Source organism: Hyperolius riggenbachi, chromosome 5 (assembly GCF_040937935.1).
Source record: "Hyperolius riggenbachi isolate aHypRig1 chromosome 5, aHypRig1.pri, whole genome shotgun sequence".
NCBI lineage: Eukaryota > Metazoa > Chordata > Amphibia > Anura > Hyperoliidae > Hyperolius > Hyperolius riggenbachi.
In genome coordinates, this window is record NC_090650.1 from 359,046,712 (window position 1) to 359,061,526 (window position 14,815).

At 44.7% G+C, this 14,815-nt stretch overlaps 1 protein-coding gene across 2 annotated transcripts in view; it reads right to left on the reverse strand.

The window, feature by feature from the left end:
* NCOA2 (nuclear receptor coactivator 2) overlaps positions 1-14,815 on the reverse strand; it is a 372,516-nt gene that overhangs the window by 308,886 nt on the left and 48,815 nt on the right. The gene's annotated exons all lie outside the window — the stretch shown is intronic.

Genomic DNA, 14,815 nt, shown 5'->3' on the forward strand with positions numbered 1-14,815 from the left:
TCTGATGCTTGGGCGCAGTATGAAACAATGTGCTTGCTTCTACATGTATAATGTATGTATGAGTGAACAAACAGCACAGAGTTCAGTTCAGCAGAAGAACCATTAGAAAAGTAAACAAAGAAATTACCCCAGCATTAACCCATTGTATGACTAACAGTTTAAAATATGCCCCTTGAAATCATTCCCACAGAATACAAATTGCTTGGGTCACAGTAATTTCCCAAAATTTGCCAAGGAGCTAATGACGAGTCCACTGACAGAAGTAAAATTCACAGCGCTTTCATATGGTAGCCATTTAACAATTTAATCTGAACTTGTAACCTTGCCTCCACCTCCTAGTGGTCTACCCAAAGAAACAATGCATTTCCTATGCAGCCCAGAGTGACATCACTCACTGAAGTCATTAATGGCAAAAGCCTCATGCCTAGCTGGCAGGAAACCCAAGCATTACATGACATGAGGCAGGCAGATGGAACCTGTACCACTTCATATGTCAATCATTGCTGAATTACTTCCCAAACGTAACAGAATGGAAACATATAGCTTCCAATCAAAGTAGACAACAGTAACATGATACTGGCATTCACATTTCATTGTTAAAATCATCATTAACCTCTCTGGCGGTAAGCCCGTGCTGAGCACGGGCTATGCCGCGCAGGGGGATTTCTCAGGCCCTGCTGGGCCGATTTTGATAAAAAAAAAAAAAATTTGCAGCACGCAGCTAGCACTTTGCTAGCTGCGTGTGCCCTCTGATCGCCACCGCTCTGCGCAGATTGCCCGCCGCTCCGTGACGCCCCCCCCCCCCCTAGACCCCGTGCGCTGCCTGGCCAATCAGTGCCAGGCAGCGCTAAGGAGTAGATCGGGCCTCCCAATGACGTCACGACGTCGATGACGCCATGGCGACGGGGGAAGCGCTCCAGGAAATCCTGTTCTTTGAACGGGATTTCCTGATCGGAGATCGCCAGAGGCGATCGAAGAGGGCGAGGGGATGCCGCTGCACAGCGGCTATCATGTAGCGAGCCCTGGGCTCGCTACATGATTTAAAAAAAAAAAAAACAACAACTGCTCTGCTGCCCCCTGGCGGATTTGAATAGACCGCCAGGGGGGTTAAAGTGAATGGGAACTGCATTTAAAAAAAAAATGAAGCAGATAGTTACCTAAGGAGAGGGAAGGCTCTGGGTTGTATAGAGCCTTCTGTCTCCTCTCTCAGTGCCCTCTATCCTGTGCTGGCTCCCCTCGTTTCAATCCCCCATCGAAAGGGTATTTGGAAATCTTCGGGAGCCGTGTCCTCCCCAAGACGTGCTGCTCTATACTGCACAGGCGTGACCATGCAAGAGAGCGTGCTTCCGCAGGTGCAGTACAGGGCCGCCCTTCTTCAGGAGCACTCGGGCTCCCTGAAGACCTCTGAAGCCTCCTTCGGCCGGATAAAGTAGTATGACTAAATTAGTCAAATATTGCTGCCAGGCGAGCTAGCACTGGAACGAGGGGACCAGGAGAGGAGCCGGAAGGCTCTATAGGACCCAGAGCCTTCCCTCTCCTTGGGTAAGTATCTGTTTCATTTTTTTAAATTCGGTTCCCCTTCACTTTAAAGCAAACCTTGAGCAAAAGTAAACTGATGAGAATAAATTCTATGTGTAGTACAGCTAAGAAATATTACATTAGTGTCAAAGAAAAGTCTCATTGTTTACCAGTACAGGAAGAGTTAAGAAACTTCAGTTACCTATGCCAAACTTGGGTCAAATACAGTCCTGTTTTCTGAAGCACTTCAACAGCCAAGAAACAGCGAGAGACTTCTTGAGATGAGGTTTTACAGCAGGAAAGTTCAAAAGGTCATCAGATCTGCTCCGTTTTAAAGCTTAAACTTTTGTGAACTGTAAATATGACAGTATGATGCAAGGTTATAAAAAAAAACAAAAAAAAAAACTGTAAGCTGTGTAACCGAAATAAAAATAGGAGTCTCTTTTCTTTGTTACTAATATTCTCTTCATTATCCGTACTACACATACAGTTCATTATATCATAAGTTTTATGTGGTTCTGGTTTGCTTTCTTTAACGTCACCCATCAGCCTACAAGAGGGTTGTTAAAAAGGTTGCCATATACCGAGAGTGTCGCAATTATTTATAAAAAGCTGGTATCTACCACAGCAATTTACAGAGCACACATGCATGTCACACTCTCCCTCAATGAGCACTTTGATTGAAGCGCAGGAGATTTGGGCACAGCCGGCGCCACCATAGGCTGTAACAGGAATTACGGCTATAGCGGCGCACAGTCAGAAACTTCGGCGCTGTCAGATGACGAAGATGAAGTTGCTTCTAAAACACTGTAATTCGCCTTCCAGCTAGGCCTGAACGATTTTAGGAAAAGATTGAATTGCACGATTTCTGACAGAAATTGCGATTTCGATTCAATTCACGATTTTTAATACACAACGATGGATCAGCACAGCGATGGTGAGTATGAGACAGGGGTTACATATAAAGGGTTAGGGGTTACACCTGCAGAAGTGAATGGAGTGTATGGATGGGGTCAGTGATTGGGGTACAGGGGTTACATCAGGATATACAGAGTTAGGGGTTACACCTGCAGAAATGGAGTGTATGGATGGGGGTCAGTGATTGAGGTACAGGGGTTACATATACAGGGATAGGAGTTACACCTGCAGAAATGAATGGAGTGTATGGATGGGGTCAGTGATTAGGGTACAGGGGTTACATTAGGATATACAGGGTTAGGGGTTACACCTGCAGAGGTAAATGGAGAGTATGGATGAGGGTTAGTGATTGGGGTACAGAGGTTACATATACAGGGTTAGGGGTTACACCTGCAGAAGTGAATGGAGTGTATGGATGGAGTCAGTGATTGGGGTACACTGGGGGGGGAGGGGTTCATGGATGGATGACGTAGTATTGGGGAGGTGGGCTATATAGACCCTCTTGTTTCCTGGTATTTGCTGTACACTGTATTCAGGTCACATTAGTCAGTGTAATCAATGGCTGTGTCTGTAGCAGTGTGTATATTCTGTGTACAGCAGTTTCCGTATTATGCACCTCTGCACAGCGCCGCAGACTGTGCTGGCGCTATAATATAAATATAATATGGAGTGTATGGATGGGGGAGTCATTGATTGGGGTACACTGAGGGGGAGAGGAATTATGGATGGATGATGTAGTAAATTGGGGGAGAAGGTATAGAGCAGCGTGGGGTCATGTGCGGAGACGCACATCGCTTATGAGGGCGGAGGGGGGCGGACCCATTCAGCAGTGCTTTACCACTCTCCAGGCAGATTTAGCCAATCACGCGTCTTCACGCATATGACGTAGCGGTGGCAGGCGGAGCCGCACGGACCAGCACAGCGGGCGCCGAGCGACTGGAAACTGCAGGGACTGACAACTAGATCGCCCTTGCTGCAATCGCGGTTTCGGTTTAAAACCGCCGAACCGTTCAGCCCTACTTCCAGCAATAGCTGGAATCCGAATTACATCATTCCCCACTATCCACATGGACCTAGAGGGGGAATAGTATTTAACACTGCTGGGAACTTGTGCAGCAGCAGGATAACCCATATACTGGCTGTATCCTGCGCCCAAGTCTCCCGTCAGCCAATTCATATGTATGCCTGTGTTATGTCCTTGTGCATCACACACTGATGCAACAACCAGCTCAGCAGCGTGACCATATGCGCAGGCCCTTAGTACAAGGTTTCACCCAGCAATCGCCCCCCACCACTCCTACCTGCAGCTTATGCCCTTTCCAGGAATTTCCTGCCACACCAGATACTTTAGTAGAATAGAGAAGCTCCTATCCCCGTAAGAGTGGAGGCAAAACTTCGAGTGACCGGACCTGGAGCCCAATTAAGTCCTGGACAATTCCAAGCAGTTGGAACCACAGTCACAAAAAAACATGTATTTATCAATAGAACACATACATAATAGCTGTATAGGCTATAGGCAACAGCCTGTCATTTTTGACAACCGTATATACCATTTTTCAAGCCAAAGTAGCTAATGTGTAAGGGCTGGTTCAGACGGACGTTTGGAGGCGTTGCGTTCATTGGCGCCGCGGCGGCAATGCACTCGGGCTTTCAGCAGCGTTCGCGTTGCGTTCAGATGCGGTCGTGTTTTTTCTTCCCCTAGGGGTACATTACCCGTCGCGGTTAACCGCCCCTGGAAGCTACATGTAGCTTCCAGGGGCTCCTTGAACGCCAGGGAAAATCGGTCCCCAAACGACGCGTTCGTGTAAACGCGCGTGAAAGCTTGGTACAAACGCTCCCATTCACTTGAATGGGAGCGTTTAACACCAAGCCCCGAACGCTGGCGGCAAACATTCAGCAAGCGTCCGTCTGAACCAGCCCTTACCACTACTACTAGCTACTCTGCAATGGAATACATAGTCTACAATAGAAGGCTGTTGCCTATACAGCTATTATGTATCTATTATATTGATTAATAAATGTTCTAATTGTAACTAGTGCCAACCCCTTCAAATGGTTACCTGGCACATCTGACCAGATTTTTGATGGATTATCCAGAATTTATTGATCAGGATTACGGGGCGAATAAATCACGGTAATATTCAGTCTGCTAGAGAATCTTTTTAGTGTACACTTGACCAATCTTATGGCAGATTCCATAACCAAGCTAAAAAATGGATGCTTAAAAGTGAATTGATAAGTGCTGTCCAAAGTGCTGAAACGGATTTCATATAATATTTATACTTTTAATTCGAAAATGCCCCTCCTCACACAGAAGAGCCCACCAACTCTGCTGCTGGTACCTCACAAATTCCTATAAGCAGTGAATGCACAGCCCCATAAGACCGTCCGTTGCAGATGCTTTCAGGGATGGTGGAAAACTCTCCTATGCTTCCCACTCCTGGAGGATAAATAAATACTTGTATTCTAAAATCAAGGTTTCAAACCTTGGGAATTACAATATATGACCCACACTTAGATCTGACCCCCTTCTTCCACCTTGTTTAGACGACTAACTCTTCATGACCATATGCACATGCTTCTTTCAGCTGTTGCATAGGCATGTTCATAGCTTCACATATGTGGCTCTTGTCGATGGGAATACGAATGAAGATGCGCATGGCCACACAGGCACAGTAGCACGTCGGCAAAACTGAAACTAAGCCGCGGCGAGGGAAAGGAGAAACGTTGAGGGCCAGCGTGGGACAAGACGGCTGCAGGGGGCTAGTAGAAGCCTCAGGTTAGTGAAACTCTTTCTTTTGGACGGTTTAGATGCACTTTAAGCCCCCTTTGAGGCCACTCAGTCCCTTGCCATCTCAATGGGTGGCTTCTGTCTCTTGCAACATGGCTTGAAAGCCTGGTCAAGTCAAGCTTCATTGTGCATGCGCGGTACGCAGAGCTCCCAGCGACGGGAGCACGACTGGGGAGAGCACGTGGCCGAGCCACATATGCGCAATGAAGCACGGCTCTGCCAGGATACCTGGCCGTACTGTAGGGGTACAGGAGCCACCCGGGGAGACAGCGAGAGACTGAGCCGCCTGAAAAGGACTAGAGGAAACCCCAGGTAAGTATTGAACCGGAGGTGTCTGTCGTCTCAGGTTCACTACAGTATTGACCGATTAGATCTTCTAGCATTCCAGCGAACTCTCAGTAGCTTTCTTCACACCTATAGCTTCAAAAAGCATACATTTTTCCATTCATGACCTTATTTATAGCTCAACTTTTACAGTCATATGTTACTACTGGGAAGAACATAGCTTTAACTATCCTGATCTTTATTGGTAAAGTGACATCTCTGTCCTTCAGTATCTTGTTCAAAGTTGCTACAGCTTTCCTTCAGAGTTACAAGCATCTCTTAATCTCAAACCCTCCCTTAATTTAAACCCACCTCTTAAGATGGATGCCAATTAATGGTACAATATTTACCTCAAATGTTATCATTCAATCAGATTTTTATAATTAAACTGTACAGAAAACCAGGCAGTAGGAGGAGAAAATCAACATAAACCAATTCTATGGTGGATTGGTAGATTTTGTGATAGTATTTGAAGAGAGAGAGTGAGCAATCAATAATTACCTTCAAGTTACTTACGATCCCTCAAATCTAATCAAATAATTGCATCTAAGGAAAATGTTGTACCTTTAATGGGCACCTTTAAGCACAGCACTGTGTTAATCCAGCATCCTACAATACCGTCAAGCTTGGTAACGCCTGGGCTGCTAATCACCTTCCTCCCTCAGCACCTTGTGAAGGTAGACATTTGCTATGGATGAGGTGTGGCCAGAGGTGGGTGCAGTCTGGACAAAGTGTGCAAAAAGGAGCCTAGCAGCCTGCAGCAGAGGAAGATCAGAGTTAAAGAGGAACTCAAGTAAAAATAATGGAATAAAAAAAGTGCTTAATTTTTACAATAATTACGTAAAACATGATTTAGTCAGTGTTTGCTCATTGCAAAATCTTTCCTCTGCCTGATTTATATGCTGACATTTATCACATGGTGACTTTTTTTTTTTTTTAACAAATAAGTTTTATTGAGTGTTTCACAAAAGAAAACAAAGAACATGAACACATACAGGTACATGTACATGAAAAGAACATTCCCCTAAAGTATACATGGTGACATGTTTACTGCTGGCAGGTGATGTCACTAGAAGGAGAAGCTTCTTGCATTTTTAGCAGTTGGAAAAAGCGATTATTTCCCACAATGCAACAAGGCTCACACAGTGTGATGTCAGGACCTGAGTGCTGTGAGGCGCTGACACACTTAGGGAGGGGTTTACCACTAATTCATCCATACAGAGCCCCCTGATGATCAGTTTGTGAAAAGGAGTAGATTTCTCATGGGAAAGGAGGTATCAGCTACTGATTGGGATGAAGTTTCAATTCATGGTTACAGTTTTTATGGAGTAAGTGGCCAGCCAGTCTTACTTCCAAATTCAGGTACTTTTATTTTTCACTTTATAGCACTAGTTCTTATGGGCAGCCCTCCAATAAATTTCCAAGAAATCTGAAACTAAATGTACATTCCAAAAGTAGATCCACGTCACATTTGACATCATTTTAACAAAAAAGTAATCACTGCAGGGTTACAAGTAGTACTAAAGACCTTTCTGTACTAGCAATATATAACAGAGGACTCCTCATGGCTTCTGAAGGAACGAATCACATTACCTTCTCAACCAAACGTGCACATAAAGATTTACATGAGAGCAGGAAGACCTCTGACAGCATTCTAGTGGCATTTTAACTGCTTCCTTATCCAAGCCTGTGAGCCGAATATCAGAGCTTCATCTGAAGCAAGAGCAAAGCTTCAATAACCAGGACAATAGACTATCGGGGAAGCACTTAGGAGCATTCTTCACAAGATGCCTTTGTGACACAGAGAACAGCCCTGGCAGTGTTCAGAGCAGCACTTCCCTAATCCCTCTCCACACATCCTCGACACTCAGTTTCCTCAGCAGCAGCTTGTAATGATGCTAAATGTCACTAGCCATCTCACATCTCAGATCTGTAAGCTGCACACTATATGAAGAAAGCCGATTTACAGGAGTAATACCCCTCAACAAAGCGTTATTAGCTGCTAAAAACCAGCGCGTGACCATATGTGACTGCTTATGTCAACTGCTGTCTGTCTGTGCTCCATACAGTTGTCTGGGATGTGGAGACTTTACTAAATATGTGAAATTAGCATGACTCCGTGTTTATCAAAGCTTTTATGAACTGCAGTTTCCACTCAGCTAAACATATAAAACAGTTTGAAAGCCGAAATATAGCAAATTAAAAAATGATTACCACTTTTACAAAAGGGTTATCAGATGCATTACTGAGGCAATCAATGCTTTGATCGTTGCATCGTAATTAAAGGGACATTGAAGCAGAAAAAAGAACCTTATGATATAATGAATTGTATTTGTAGGATGGATAATTAAGACAACATTAGTAGCAAAGAAAATATTTCAGTTTTCAGTTATACAGTTTTTTTTTTTTTATAACATTGCCTCATTCTGTCATATTTCCAATTTACAAACCACACTGTGAAACCACGCTATGAAACAGAGCAGGGCTAATGACCCTTTCAACTTCCATGCAGTAAAAATCTTATCTGAAGCTGCCTGTCACTGTTTCTTTGAAGGATAAAGTGTCTCAGAAAACAGCACTGTAGCCAACTAAAGTCGGAGAGCTCAGAGAAGCTCTTTTGCATAGATAAGTGAAGTTTCTTAACTCTTCCTGTACTGCAAACAATACGAGTCTAGTTTCTGTGCTACTAATGTTTTATTACTTAGCTGTACTACACATACAAATTATTTCATACGTTTATTTCCACTTCAGATTCTTTCATGTAAATCTGTGATGTCCAGCTTTTCTCCCAGTATAATGTAGTATGTACTGTAAATTGGGTATGGAAGCCAAGTATAGGTAGGTTATACTTACAAACAAGGGTTACCGTCCAGGTAACCACTATGAAGGCAGGCGAGGAGATTAGACCTGTCCCCACTCAGGATTAAGAAGTCACTCTCTGTAGATCGGGAAAAAGGAAGAATTCCCCTCCACCAGGGGTGGAAACAACGGCAATAGCAGTACAGAGGCGCCAGGCTATGTACCGCACCGCATTGGTGATATGCTCCTATTTATTGCCTGAGGAAGTGGGATATACCCGCGAAACGCGTTGCACCTTGTTCGGAGTAGGTGAATAAACTGATTTTTGCTTAAAAAAGCTATTTTTTGTGCCTGTTTTGGAGGGGTAAGTCCACTGCTACCTACTTCATTTTATCCATTTTAAAGAAACATTGTTTTTACCCTGTTGGCGCCTCTGTACTACTATTGCAGCTTCTCTCAGATGAATAGGAAAAAAACTGCCAGCCACCATTGTTACTTCTCATTAGGTAAAGTAGCAGTGCGTGGCACAGAAAAGCGGCAAATACAGATAAGTGGTTCTCCCCTTATCCATAAAATGTGGCAATCACTTTATAAGATTGCCACTTTTACAGTATAAATATAGCTAACTGAAAAACATTTTTGGCCAGCACTTGTGCTCAGTGGCTCTGGCTTGCTGCACTCCCGCAGGTGCAGTACAGCCAAGCTCTTGCCTGAAGAGGAGCACGGCCCTGACAAGCCCTTGTTGGTAATCTTTGGAGGGTCAGCAAGTGGCAATGGGGACCAGAGGACGCTGTAGGAAACCTCATTGGGGTGTAGCAGGCAACAGGTGTCACTATCAGAGGGGTAAAACCAAAGAGTTAGTGCAGAGGGCACAGCGGAAAGTCCTATCTTACTTGTCTCACAGATGCGTTACTCGTTTTCTCCTTCTCACGGTGTCCTCTTTTCTCTGTGGGTCCCAACAGGGGTGCCTCTGCTCCTGTGTCCCGCCAGCATGTGATGCTAGAGCATACTTGGCTGTGAGGGATGGAGAAGAGGAACCAGTGGGGAGATACAAAAGGCTGAAGTGTAGCACAGGATAGGTGAGGTACGATGCTCCACTGTTCACTACTACTACCTAAGTGGTGGGGGACAAATACCACCTAATGCTGCTAAATAGGATTTGAGGGGACCCTATATCACCCAAATTGCCCAATTCCAATACACAGCATTTAGCTTTTTCCAAACTTTGAGCCTTCTTTGCTACTTCCTAAGGAGACATTTAGAAACTATAAGCAATCTTTCTCAAGGAATACAAATAACAAAACAAGCTTCTATTATGAAAACCTACAAGAAATGGAAACACTAACAGCCAACACTACAAATATATCTGACATACAATAGACGACTGTGCAGCAGCTTCCCAGAGCTTTACACATTTACTCACATCACAAATAAATATCAAGAGATTTTAATTACCAACATCAAACAGACAGGAGAGAAGAATGTTGTATTGTGCAACAGTAAAAGGGCTGAAAACAAACAGCAGCCACTCAGCTGAGAACAGAGGTCATACACTGGTGATTGGAGTACTTCACCACACACCTTTATAGAATAACACATCCACAATAAAGCACAAAGCAATATCTGAGGGCAGCCGAGCATAAAGCAAGCCACTAACCTGACCACACTTAAAGCAAACCTGCTATCAGTTAACACCATCAAATATTCTCCTGTACCTTCCTGAAGACTTGTACAAGCGCTAGATGTAGGTCAGTATAAACAAACTAAGAATGTTGGATAGCCCAATTATCATCCAAAAATAAAGACGTGTACACATGTACAAGGACTGTCGCCCAGCAGGGGCCAAGACTTAATTCATGGGGTGACAGCATGGGACTGAGGCTGTACAGAGGTGCTGCTAGCCTCAAGGCTAACAACATTTTGTTGCTATTTGGGAGGGAGGGGGGCACTAACAAAGCAGTGCACAAGCAGTAACAGTGAGTGAGGTGAATGGAGGGACAATGCCATCAGCCAGTGCTTGGCAAAGTCCATCAGCCAACTAAATTGCTTGTTCAGTAGAGCCAGTCATTAGCCACCTCCCTAAAGACTGCAAACAATGGAAAAACAATAGTTCACAACACTTTGACCAATCTGACACACCACTTCACGCAATAAGGCCTGGTTCACATTGTGTTGTAAAGTTAAGCAGATCCGGTCTCCACTTCACTGGACCCGGATGGCTTGGTGCACACTGGCAAACGGAACCGTGAAAATGGATCTGATCACCGATCGATCGTATTTAACTCCGTTTGCCAGGTGGGGGAGGGTGCAGCAGCCGGGTGGGTGAGCGTGGGTTAAAACATTCAGATTGGTCTATTGAAGCCAGCGGTAGAAAGGGTTGAGGTTTCAGTTGTCTACCGTGTCATGTGACGCAGACCCCAGACCCCTTCCCCATAGTGGATGATTTTACCCTTTAACGGTCCGTTTCTTCACTAGTGTGAAGATGTATTCTGTTCTCCCACTGCCCCCAATGCAGGGCTTTAGCTTCTGTTTCTGGTCTGCTGGGCTCAGCGGTCCGGAAAATTTGGTACTGCAGTAAAGTTGCATTTCATCCAGTGGATCGTATGGAACAAACCCGTTCGAGCGAACGGATGTGAACGGTTCCATTGGTTAACATTGGATCCTTTCCATTTGTACAGTACCCATTCCACCTCCGGTCCGCTTTTTAACGCTAATGTGAACTGAGCCCAAGTCACTCAGATGCGAAAGACGCCATTGTTTCTTCAGAGAAACCCCTCCATGTGTTAAACATGGACACCGGGTGTTTCAGATGCTGTCATTTGGCTGCATGAGACTGCATCCGAAAAGTGCTTGTGACTGGCAGCCAGAAGGCTAAACTGTCCAAGCCCTCAGTTCAGCCATTCGCTACTAAGTGGCCCAAGCAAGTTCAGGTGTCCTTTAACAAGCTTTGGACACACTGTAAACCAATGGACCTGGGTGTGTATTTGGCTTTTCAGGGACAAACTGAATTTTTTGCCTATCCACTTGGTGATGGAACTTCCTTTTAGCTTATACAGAACTAATTAATTGCAAATTACCATCTGCTTTGAGAAGCTTTTTTAGCAAGTGGGATTTTAGGTTCCTTTTAGTGTCTTACAAGATCCTGGTGGTTCTGGTACACAATACTCTGTAAGAACACTAGTCAGTGAAGCAATAGCATTCTGAATGCTTTCAATGAGGTTTTGGGCTCCATGGTTGTCTGGCTTGATGGTGGAGAAACAGAATCCGAAAGTTAAAAAAGGTACCCAACGTGTGAGACTTATGAAAATTTCCTTATTTATTTCCTTTTAAACAATACACGTTGCCTGGCAGTCCTGCTGATATTTCTGGTCAGTAGGGTCTAAATTGCACACCTGAAACAAGCATTCAGGTAATCTTGTCAGATTTGTCATAGACATCTGATCTCCATGCTTGTTTGAGGTTTATGGCTAAAAGTATTAGAGGCAGCAGGACAGCCAGGCAATGCGCATTATTTAAAAGGAAAAACATTGCAGTCTACATACCCCACTCACCTCAGGTTCCCTTTAAAGACCCTTCAAGATGGGTAAAGGAGGATTTTGGAGCGTGAGAGTGTGTGTGTGTGTGGGGGGGGGGGGGGGGGGGTGTTTACAGTTAAATTAGGGAGAGGGAAGGGAGGGTATGGTTAAAAATCCTGGCATTGCAATGTAGATGCGGGTTTGCACATTCTTTAATGTGTTTCTAAGGCTAGCTTGGTTCAGAGTGGGGCCACTTACTAGTACAGTTTAACTTGGGAGCCTAGAAACTAACTGAAACCGAGCTGCAATACATCAGAAGAATTTTTACATGCTGAAATACTTGCACTTGATGGCAGCCAATCTAGAAAGCCATGACCAGGTCCTTTGCCACACTTTATTGCAAAACAGTCAATGGAAGCAACATTGAGTATTGCAACTTTTATTTCCCTGCTGACAGGACAGCACTGTCATATGGTATGCACTGTCCAATCACAATGCATGTTCGTCAATGCAACATAAACAGACAGACAATTACGCACATTGCATGGGGCAGGAATAAACTTAGCAACATGGGTGCATGGCGAGTCACAACCAGGAACATCTTCATTTACAAAGTGGGCAGAGCATTTAAAAGGAATAAAAGGGGGAGGGGGGGGGGGGGGGTTGGTGTCTTGTACAGATCTGGACACAGCTGTGCTGGCCTCAGTGCTCTACTATGAACGTTTACAAGCTCTTTCTGACACATGATTGACAGCTTTAATACTTACATAGAGCAGAAGGGGAAAGGGAGACAGTAAATGCTTTAATGACTCGGACTTCCTGCTGATGGTCTTCCTACAGCCAGTGTGAATTGCTTCCAGACATGAATGAAGCGCAGGTGGGGAAAATGTTTAAAAAAAAAAAAAAAGTTTAAAGCGCTTATATGTGTCACATGCACAAGGCGGGCGAAAGCCCATTCCTCACAGAACTTGGCTACAAGACATGCTGGCCACACTAGCCTCAATCACTTCAGTGCAAAGGAACTCATTTATGTAATGGGGTCTGATTAATCCAGCTATTGTGGCTGCACCACTCAGTATCTGCTGGAGGACTGAAGATGGCTGCAAGTACCACCATTCTCACATCCGTGCAAATCCCTGGGATTTCCCCTAGAAACATTGGTTGGGAGCTGTGGGGGTGGGACACAGACAGACAATTTCTCAGAGATTATGCAATGGTGCAAGAAGTGGTCAGTGTTCGGCCTCTTGACCAGGTACCTTAAAGAGAATCTGTACTGTCAAATTCTTAGAATAAAAAGCATACCATTCTATTCATTATGTTCTCCTGGGCCCCTCTGTGCTGTTTCTGCGACTCCCTGCTGCAATCCTGGCTTATAATTGCCATTTTTATGCAGTGTTTACAAACAAAAGACATAACAAGTGATATGCTGAGAGTAGCTCAGAGTGCGAGTCATACAGAGTGTGCAGGGGGCCTGGAGAGGGTGTGTATAGCTTCTATCCAATCACAAGCAGCACAGCACATTCCTGCCTGACTGCCTCAGCCCTACAGAGCCGACAGAGGAGAGAAGATTAGATCATATAACAGAGATAATACAGCCACTGTGCAAATAGGAAAGGCTGCAGTAAGACAGAGCGCATTAGAACAGCTATATGAACATATAGGATAGAAGAAATAAGGCTCAAAATTTTGTTACAGAGTCTCTTTAAGGGATTTTAACGCCGCTCCTGGGCAATAACTGTCACCTCTTTCCAGCTGCCTGGCTGTTTGAGCTTTAAAGTGAACCAAGCACCATTTTTAGCAACCAGAGCCTCAACCACAGAAATGTCAGGCACATTAGGTCTGAAGTAATTATTTTATTGCACACATTAGCAGAGAACAAACAAAAGCTTTCAACTGTGCTTCAAAGAGTTTACAGAAGTCACAGATGCCATCTTTACACCTTCCCCTTGATAAATAATGGTCACCTAGAAGGAGAGGCAGTAACATGGCAGCACCTATAGCTATTAAAAACCAGGGGGAAAAAAAGTGGTGCTTGTTGCCCTTTAAACATGTAACCTATGTGCAGGCAAATTATCCCGGGTAGCTTACATCATCATACTACTCAGATAGATTTTCCCAGTCTCGGTGGGACTGATGTGGGAGAGAGATTTGAGCCATTGACAGCAAGTGATTGCCTCTGCTAAGATTACACACAACACTGATAGACAACTGCACAAATCAACACATAAGTACAAAGTGGACATGTGCCACACACGTCCTCCAGTGTCACAACATTGGCAAGCCTAGTCTAAGGGTGGGAAAATGATGGCAGAGATGTCATCTGCAGAACGTAGAGCAGTGGTCCTCAAACTAAGCGGGCCGAATGTGGCCCCCTGAGGCTTTTTTAATGCCCCCCCCCCCCCCCCCGCACACAAAATATTACTTATGGATACGGTCAGCTACATCTTTAAATATTGGTGGTCCACATATAGAGTAGCAGTGCTGGCACCACCTATCCACATGGAAGCCAGAAAGCAGTAATTCACTGATTTTCAATCAAATTCCACATCAGGTGACACTGCAGGTTGTCACCTGGGTACGCTTCACTGTCTGGCCCGCAAAGACTTCTACATAATTTTATGTATACTCCGGCCCCATAGCAGTCTGAAGTATGTTGACCCGGCCCTCGACCCAAAGCGTTTGGGGACCCCTGACGTAGAGTATGCTGGACAGAAACCTGTCAAGTTACTTATAAGGCATTAACAGAAAATGTGGTACTGTCAACCCCCCCCCCCCCCCCCCCCCCCTCATCCCCATACTAAAAATTGCAGTCAGTCATGGAGGATGTGTTTATCACAGACACAGAAGTGTGGGGGTTTCAGGAGATGATAAAACCAATAACCACAGCCAGTAGGAATCTTCCCACACAGCCTCCATCACCGCTGTCCTCTGATGAAAAAAACAAAAAAAC